This window comes from Echinops telfairi, unplaced genomic scaffold, assembly GCF_000313985.2.
Source record: "Echinops telfairi isolate 266 unplaced genomic scaffold, ASM31398v2 ScPeMD7_7400;HRSCAF=8409, whole genome shotgun sequence".
Classification (NCBI taxonomy): Eukaryota; Metazoa; Chordata; class Mammalia; order Afrosoricida; family Tenrecidae; genus Echinops; species Echinops telfairi.
In genome coordinates, this window is record NW_022111300.1 from 13,788,779 (window position 1) to 13,798,057 (window position 9,279).

Here is a 9,279-nt window from a genome sequence, read left to right on the forward strand (position 1 = left end):
GCAAAAATTGTACATTTAACTGAGTATAAATTTATTTCTTACACAATGAGATAAAGAGCATCTGAGTGGTGCCTGGTGATGAGGCTCCCCCCTTTTACATCTTCATCTTTAATGAGCAGCTGTCATCCTTATGGGTGAAAGTTATCTGTTATGTTCTCAGGTGGCTGTCCTTTACAAACATCAAAATCTATGCAAAAACGTCCTGATGCAACAACCACCTTGGAGTTCATCCTAAAGCTGGGACTCTGAACTTTCATCTTAAATATCTGCATTTGGATGCCTTCCCTCATTTAGGGCTCTTCCAAGAACAAATGAATACTTTCACCTTGCAAATGTGAAAATAGAACAAGAAACACCTACAAACCTACAGTCAAAAGAAGGGCTTGCCCCAAGAGCAAGCTTAGATTCCAATCTGTAATGCAAAACTTGCTTAAAATCTCTCAAATATCCATTTTCCATATGGCATAGTTTTCAGAGCTAAGCTTCCATTCCAACGGGGAAGCAAAATGGACCCCACTGAAACTGATTTGTTCACATGAGTTCGAACCCTACAGTGCTAATAACACCCAACATCGTAGAATCAAGAGACACAGAGAAACATGGGAGAATAGAGACCATCTCATTGCGATCCTTCATTTACTCTGACACAACTGACATCTGAGGCGTGTGGCAAAGATGAGAGGTCAAATAACTTTTAAATGAATCCAGATTTATAGACCATCGTTCAATAATAACAATACATGGAGCAGTAGTGAGCTCTGACTCCTCCATGTCCAGGTGATTATTTCAAGACCCTTTCCTGAACATTTTATATATATATATGTGTGTGTGTGTGTGTGTGTGTATGTATTATCTTGCCTAAAAGAACCAGAAGCTGTACTGAGAGATGGGAGGAATCTATAGGTAAACTATCTATGCTAGAGTTCCCTTTGACATCAGTGCTCCTAAATAAGTCAAGTAAATGATTTCATCAATAACTGATCAAGATGCCTATCAATTCTTATGGTCAACTGAGTCATAGCCTGTATTTTGTTTCAGTATTCTAAAGTGTTGTGGATGCTCCCCTTTATAACAGAAGTCCTAAGACAGCTGCCTGTTATCATTAATTTCAATTCCTACCCTCCCATCCTCTCTTAAATCTACTTCATTACTTATTGTCAAGGTCACCAATGATCTTGTAACTTCATGGCCAGACTTCAGACCTCTTCACACTTGGTTTAGCAGCAGTGTTTGACAACACCCTATTTCAACTCATGAAATATTTTCAACTCATGGCCTCCATACCACTACTGATTTCTCTACGGCCTCCTGGACAGCCGTTCCTCCTTCATCAGCTGGTTTCTTCTCCACTCTCTAACCTTTCACTGCCGGAGTGGTCCGGGGACCAGTTTCAGGATTTGTTTCCTCCTCTCGATTCTCTTGCGCTTGTTGATCTTTCTTAGTGTCCTGGCTTTAAATACCACTTATGTCCTCTTAATGTTGAATGAACATTTCTGACACTACTTCTCTAAATTATGAACTTTTATATTCAACTGCCCGTGAGCACCTCCACTAGATAGCTATTAAGCATCTGCTACATCGTGTTTAACTGAAAAACAAGCAGAAAGCTCTTAATCTCATCTCCACTTCCTCAGACTTTCTTCCTGGGATTGTTCCCATCTCAGCTGATGACAACTCTGGCCAATGCTCAGGCTGAACATCTTGGAACATCCTTGATTTTTTCATCAACTAACCCTGATTTTATATTGTATTGTATTATACTGTTGTATTGTAATGCATGATGCATTATGTCATATTGTATTTTTAATTCTCAGTGTATTTATAATCTGTTCTCTTTTTTTAAATCATCAATTATCACCCTGGTTTAGCCTGGATTACTGAAACATTTTTTAAAGGTCCCTAAGCTTTTCTTTTCCCTCCACCCCCTAGTTCATAGGTTCCCAAGCTTATGTGGCCTACTGCCCCCTTGTCAGGCAAAGAAATTACTTATCACCCCCTGGCAATTAAACACTTTTTGTACTATAGCCCATAGTCCAGAATAAAGTGCAGCCTACCTGGATTCTACCAGCACCTTCTGGGGTATGAGCCATTCAGAGAAACATTTCATTTGAAAGTAGATTATTTTATCCAAAAAACTAAAAAGGTTTATATATTCCAATATTACATATTAATATATTCAAATATTATCACTGTTCTGCTTTAAACCCTCCAGGTTTCCATCTCACTCAGAGTAGACACGACAGTCTTTTCCATGACTCCCAAAGCCCCACACACTCTGCCTATCCCACTCTGAATTCTTTTCTACTATACCTTCATTGACTCTGTCTTCTTGCAGTTTTAGTTAGTTGCAGTTTCCTCTGCTTGAAATTCTCTTCCCCTTGAGAGCTGCATCTTCTCTCACCTCACTTAAACCTTGACTCGATCCCCCTGTTTTCAAGGGAGCTGTCCCTGCTCACTCTATGCCAAAGGACTCCTCCACTCACGCTCTGCTCCTTGCCTTCATTGCCGTTTTCACATTCCTTTGCATGCCTTTTATTTTTTGTTTGTTTTCCAAAACACAATGCAACTGTCTTCTTTGTTTGTTTCCTTTCTACGTAAGAATGCAGACTTCATGTAGGCAGGGAGTTTCTCTCTCTCTTGCTCACTACCTCTCTCCAGCACACATAGAGTACCTGGTCTAGAGTTGACATTGAGTGCTGTCAAATTTATCTGGACTTATCACAACCCTACGTAATGGGGTAGAAATGTTCCCAGAGAGCTTTCTTGGAAGTAATTCTTATGAAATCATATTCCCGGGTATTTCTCCCACAGAAATATTGGGTAGGCTCAAAATCCCAGTCTTACCATCTGCAACCAAGTGTGCACTACCAGGCTCGTTGGTGTAGAGTTAGTGCTTAATAAATATTTTCTAAGGCATGAATCATAGCACTCAAGGGACGAAAGTGTGCATTGCATTGTGTAAATCTGCTGCACAAGTCCTCTTTAGAGTGTTGAAAAAGCAAAGATGCTACTTTGAGGACTATGGTATGCCTGACCCAAGACGTGCTATTTCCCATCACCTCCCATAAATATGAAAGTTGGGCATTGAAGAAGGAAGACCAAAGAAGAATCAATGTATTTGAATGATGGTACTGGCGAAGAATATTGGAAGTACCATGGACTGACAAAAGAACAAACAAATCTATCTTGGAAGAAGTAGAAACACAGTGATGGTGAGACTTTGTCTCGTGTTCTTTGGAAATGTTATAAGGCAATACCAGTCCTTGGAAGAGGACATCATGCTGGGTAAAGTAGAAGGGCAGCAAAAAAGAAGACCTTCATCCAGCTGGATGGACACAGTGGCTGCATCGATGGGATCAAACAAGAGAACAATTTGAGGATGGAACAGGGCCGGGCAGTGTTTCATTCTGTTGTATATAGGACTACCATGAGTCGCACTGGACTCGATGGCACCTAACCAAAATAACACAAAGTAATTTGTTAAAAGGAAACAAACACAAAGCCAAGACCATCTGACATCTTGATTGCCTTCAGTTGGTAAGCACTGTTTAAAGTCTAAATGATGTTTGCTTATTTCCATCTTGTCATGGGCCTCTCAGAGGGCTACAATTATATGATGCATTAAACTCATGAACATTTGCATATTTAAGTGTGGTCTAGAGAAAAAATATAAACATAGAACATTTTTCAGGGAACACATATGTAATGGATGCTTCCGAAGAGGTTTTCTGATTATAAAATCTCCAAGAGCAATTGTGCATTTGATGAGCAGACACCTCTGAACTTGACCTTGCAGATAAGGGCATACTTTTAGACACCATAATAAATAAAATATACCTGCATTTGAACTTTTTCTCTACAAAAACGTTAAAGGAAAGGTTTCACAACATAGATCCATTGCCTGAGTGAATTCGCTGCAGTTTTATGATCAACAGTAAAAACTGTCATCTGGTTTGTCAATTATACACAAACTAAAAGGTCTTCCAGGAGGTCTCCACACAAAGGACTTCAATGATTCACCAAAAGTCTACATTGGAATATGTGTCAAGCAACAGCTAATTAGTAAGTGTCTGCTTTGAAAAGACTGACATTAATGTAAATTAATGACATTAGGAGTGTAGTAACCATCTGCAAAGAGGATTTGCATAATCAGTCATTATAGTTCCCTGTTGTTGCTCAGGTCAATAATCTGCAATTTTAAGACATGCTAATACATATTTGTTCATTAATTTACCTTGTCTTTCTAAGAGGGAGTCTGGATCTCTGGTTGAATTCATGTACATTGTAATGATAATAGCAAAAGACTACAGATTGGAAGTAAAATTCAGAAATTCAAAGACAGAGAGGAAGTATAGGCTATTTACAAAACCCTCTGTGCTTCTTATTAGTGTTTTAAAAAACAGTTTATTGTTCACCAAAATAGCATCAGAATCCTAGGCTTAAAAGTGGTGAGGTCTCAGATTGGACTACCTGTAAAAACTGTGAAGGGTATCACTGGCGAGCTTGGAGGAGGCAGAAGATTGGAAGTGGAGAAAAAAAAGCATTTATTACCATTTATTTGGTCATAAAAGTACAGCAGAATCTCAAAGCAAAGCACCATGATAAGAACAAATTATCCCCGGTCCTTAGTATTCTCTGTGACCCTTAAAAGTACAAAATCACTAAGTGATCATTATATTTGACACTTGGAAGTACCTAGTCTAATTTTCTGCTTCTACATTACCATAATCTATCACCCATGTGAATGCAGAATGAGGCTTACTACTTTGATGGGGCCAATCGTTGTGACCTATTTGTTTATAGAACTCTAATACTCCCTAAACAATGTACTGGTCAGGGAGACTTGCCAAAACGTATTCCAAAAACAAATTTTTGGTTGTGCTACAATGGGTTTTCCTCAATATCCAAGAGCTCTTCTGATGGCAAAGTTTTCACAGCCAGTCCATCCTGAAATATATATGGTCAACCTTGACAGTAGTTATTGCCCAAACCATCCACACATGAACGCTAAGCTTCAACTGTTTTACTAGTAGTTTTAGGAGCCAAACTTCTGTTTTTAAGATCCAAATAAAATAGAGTGAGACTTTTTCTTAGAAGCGAAACAAAAAGCTTTCAGATTTCAAAATGGCTGTATCTCAAGCAAGAATGACCTTTCTTACTTCAGTAAGATCTCATAGCCTGATGTGGGGGAATTCATCATATCCTGATTGAAATGCCTTGTCCACAAGCCACAAGGCAATGCTGTCACAGCATTTGGCCACACCAACTCTTCGTTTATGGATCAGCATTCATCCCTCATTTGCATGGGCACTAGCTTCATTCCTCAAACGACATTAATAGCCATTATAAATCTACTTTTTATTTGCTAGTGCTGTGCCAACATAGAATGCGATGAGAAAGAGTTATATGGGAATTACTTTGGGCAACTAGCCTATGTGTTCAGTCAGCATCATTCAGTGTCCCTGTCAGTAAAAAATTGATAACTCCAAAGAAGGGTATCCAACACACACACACACACACACACACACACACACACACACACGCACACACATGTACACGCACAAAGACACAGTCTCGGTTGTATCGGGGAAAGAAGGCAGATGATGCTTTGTCACTATTTTGTTTAAACCTTCAAAGTCTAGGCTAGAGAAAAATCTGGGAGGCACTTAGTAAGAAAATAGGCTCAACGATGTAATAGTTAATGACACTTGAATGTGTGGGATCAATAGCACTAAATAACTTTAAGTAGTAGGTTCTATAAATATGAAATTTGTGCTGTGGATGAAATGGCTACAGTCTATATTTATTAGTTACTTACAATCCCAATATATATTATATATTCAAAATAATACTTTCTTAAAATACAAGTAGAGAAGAGGGAAAATAAGATTATTTCCCTAATGCTCACAGAAACTTAACATAAACATGAGAATAATGCCACTCCCAAAGGAAAAATATATGAAAATTAACCAGCTAACGATCTAACGTAACGCTTCATCACAGCCAGCTTCAGCGTTCTGTGGTTGTCAGGTGCTCCGGAGTTGGTTCTGACTCCTACTGACCCAATGGGCCCAAGAATAAAGCCCTGTCCAGTCCTGGGCAAACCTCACCATGGTTCCCAGGCTCATTATCACAGCCTTTCAAGCACTCCATGATATTCAGCTCTTCCTCTTTTCCGCTGTGCCTTCATTTTACCAAGCATGATGTCCTTCTCCAGGGATTGGTCTCTCCTGATGACCTGTTCACCGTACCCAAGACCGCCTTGCCGGGCTTGGCACTAAGTTGCATTCTGGCTCCACCAGAATTCTTCCAAGACAGGTCTGTTTGCTCTCTGGCCGTCCATTGTACTTTCAATATGCTTCTCCAGCCCCACAGTTCCAATGCATCAACTTTTCTTCGGGTTGTATTCAATGTCCAGCTTGCACATGCCTATGAGAAAAACCATTGAAAATACCATGGCTTGGGCACACCTTACTCTTCAAAGGAACATCCTTGGTTCTCAGCACTTTAAAGAGCTTCTGTGCAGCAGATTGACCCACAGCAATGCATCATTTGATCTCTTGCCTGCTGCTTCCATGAGCATTGATTGTGGGTCTAAGGCAAACAAAATCCTTGACAGCTTCGAAGTTTTCTCCATTTATCATGACGTTACTCATTGATACGGTTGTGAAGATTTTGGTTTTCTTTACATTGAGTTGTCATCCACACTGAAGGCTGCAATCCTTGATCTGCATCAACAAGTATTTCAAATTCACCTCATGTCCATGTAGCTGGTTTGTGTCATTTGCATACCAGATTATTAAACTTTCCTCCAATCCTGATACCCAATCCTTCTTCATATAATCCAACTTCTGATTTTTTTCTTGGCATATAGACTGAATAAATATGGTGAGAGGATACAACACTAACACACACCTTTCCTGCTTTTAAACCAGGCAATATTCCTTTGTTCTGTCCACACAGCTACCTCTTGATCTATGTGCGGTTTCTGCATGAGGACAGTGAGGTGTTATGAAATTCCCATTCTTCTTAAGGCTAACCATAGGGTTGGATCCTCCACACAGTCAAATGTCTTTGACTAATCAATGAAACACAAGAAACATCTTCCTGGTATTCTCTCCTTTTAACTGAAATTCAGTTGACATCAGTCTGTCCTCTTTGGGAGCTGGCCTGGATTTCTAGCATCTTCTGGCCAGTGTATAGCTGCAGCCATTGTTGAGAGAACTTGAGCAAAATTATACTTGCATGTGATATTAATGACATTTTTCTATAATTTGTGTGTTCTTTGGGGACATCTTCTTGTGAAAGGAAATAAATATGGATCTCTTCCAGTCAGTTGGCATAATTATTTTGGCAGAGGCTAGTGAGTACTTCCAGCTTCATCAGTTTGCTGAAATATTTCAATTGGTATTCCATCAATTCCTGAAGCTGTGTTTTGACTAATTCCTTTAGTGCAACTTGGACTTCTTCCTTCAGTATCATTGTTTCTTGATTATATGCTACCTCTTGAAATGTTTGAATGTTGACTAGTGACTCTATGTATTATTTCCATCTTATTTTTCTAATTCCTGCATGGTTCAATATTTTGCCCATGACGTCTTTCAGTATTGCAATGCGAGCCTTGATTTTTCTTCTTATAATCCTTAGTTAGGGGTTATTTCACTTCTTTTGCTCATCCTGGGGTTATATCTTGTTTCTTGTCTTCTTACCTGGAAGCTTTCACTAGAACTATTCTCTTAAATGGATCTGAAGCGTGGTTCCCCAAATCCATAGACATTTCTATTTCTTAGTTCGATGGATTTGTTTGTGGCAGGCCAATGTTGAGAACAACTGGAAAAGTTAAGCAAATATAAATCATCTTTTGAAAGGCAGAAAAGTGTTTTCTAAGCATTGAAGATGAGACAAGTTAATATTCCATAAGGAGAACTGCCATCATTAGTTAGTTTTTCCCTATAGGCATTTGCCAATTGCAAATGTGGTTTAGAGACTGAGTGTCTAAGATTTATCTGGGCAGAGAGCCATTGCTGGGAAGAGAAAAACCACAAGGGCTTTAAAGGTCTTATGGGAATGGAGTGATAAGATTGGAGAGGCCTCAAAATCATGGCAGGCTTTTCCCTTCAAGACATCTGCTGAATTCTGAAGGTATACAGAAAAGGAAACAGAAAAGCTAACCCAACCCTGAAAATGGAAACGAGCTTTTCTGGTATTGAGAAGACGAAGATTAAGTCCTAGGAATCGGGTTGGATGAGAGAGGACATGATCAAAGTTGCAAGCTAGCCTAACTCAGTCCTTCATTGAATTAAAATTAATAACTCCTCACCTTCACCCCTACCTTCTATTCATTGGGGAATAAGCATTCCTCTGGGGAAAAACATAATATTATTTGTAGTATCTGTAATTATTTTATATACTGTCTATAATTTTAAAACAATTGTTAGCTCCAAGACCAAGGGCAATATGACCGAGATTGACAGATAATAAGAAAAGGCTGTGAAGACCCAGAAATTAAAGTTAGTGAACAAAGACTTGAAAATAACAATGATTGATGTATTCAAGAACAAACCATCAGAAAAGAGAATGCTGCCATTTTCTACACCAAAACCTTAAGCATTTAAGACTAAATCAAAGAGCTCTCTAACTGCAACAACAGACTTTATTTATTGAGATATTTTAATGATGATTCAAGTAAATACAGTGATATATCATGTTGGTGAATTATATTTAATATTATAAAAATACAGATTGTTCTCACATTGATTTATAGATCCAATAAATCCAAGTCGAACTCCAAATAGCTTGTAAGATGTGTGTGTGTTTGTGTGAATTCACAAATAGTTCTAAAATGTACAGGAGACAAGGTTATGAAGTTCTAGGCAATACTGGAGAAAAACAACCACACTACAGGCTTTACACTATCAGATATCAAAAATGTCCACATAGGTTTATCAATTGAAATAGTGAGATACTTTTAGTGCAAAGATTGATACATAGGTCAATAGAAGGTAATATAGCAACAACAAAAAACAACACCCTCCCACAAGGGTAAGTTATAAAGTATTATTACAAAATCATAGAAATCGTTATGCAAAACTATCAAAATGAAAAGCTATTGTTTGTAAACATTAAGTGCAGTACACTCTTGAGGGCAGTTTGGCATCTCTCTGGCTGACACCTGAAGAATCTCTGCTTGGTCTGTCTGGATAGGACAGGCTGGATGAACAATCTGGAGGAGAAAACAACGAGACTGACAGTTCCGGGGGGACATGGGAGAGGGGGAGG